The sequence below is a fragment of the Morone saxatilis genome, unplaced genomic scaffold, assembly GCF_004916995.1.
Source record: "Morone saxatilis isolate NCDOM2014 unplaced genomic scaffold, NCSU_SB_2.0 Contig5, whole genome shotgun sequence".
Classification (NCBI taxonomy): Eukaryota; Metazoa; Chordata; class Actinopteri; family Moronidae; genus Morone; species Morone saxatilis.
In genome coordinates this window covers 15,737,554-15,738,045 of record NW_023340095.1, presented here as the reverse complement: position 1 = coordinate 15,738,045, position 492 = coordinate 15,737,554, and positions in this window count along the sequence as shown.

Genomic DNA, 492 nt, shown 5'->3' with positions numbered 1-492 from the left:
TGAACAGCAAAACTCTAATCTCTTCTTTCATCTCTCACTACTTCCTCTTTCTCCATCAGGTTTATTTCTCACCTGAATTAATGGGACAGGCAGCAGCTGTGCAGGGAGATAATAATGTCATTATTGCATTGACACTGGAAAACTCATCAGAATGCTAATTCCTCATGTTTCTCTTCCCCTTTTGCGTTCCTGCACTTTTACTTTGCTTTGCTGCTTCCTCTTTTCTTTTGTGACTTAGTGCTCTCTCCTCGTCTCCCTCAGCACACAGTGAAAGAAAACACAATATGCAACAACAGGGGAGGTTTCTTGATCCATTGGTTTGTGGCTACTTTAACAGACCCAGAACGTAACCTGTATTTGAAAGCAAAGCAGCAAAAGAAACCTCAACAGAGATGTATATAAGAGTTTTATTTAGATAACACTTTTTCTTATTAAATGAATATTCTTTGTTGCCTGGTACTGTATGATCACTATTGGTGACTTAAGCCACCA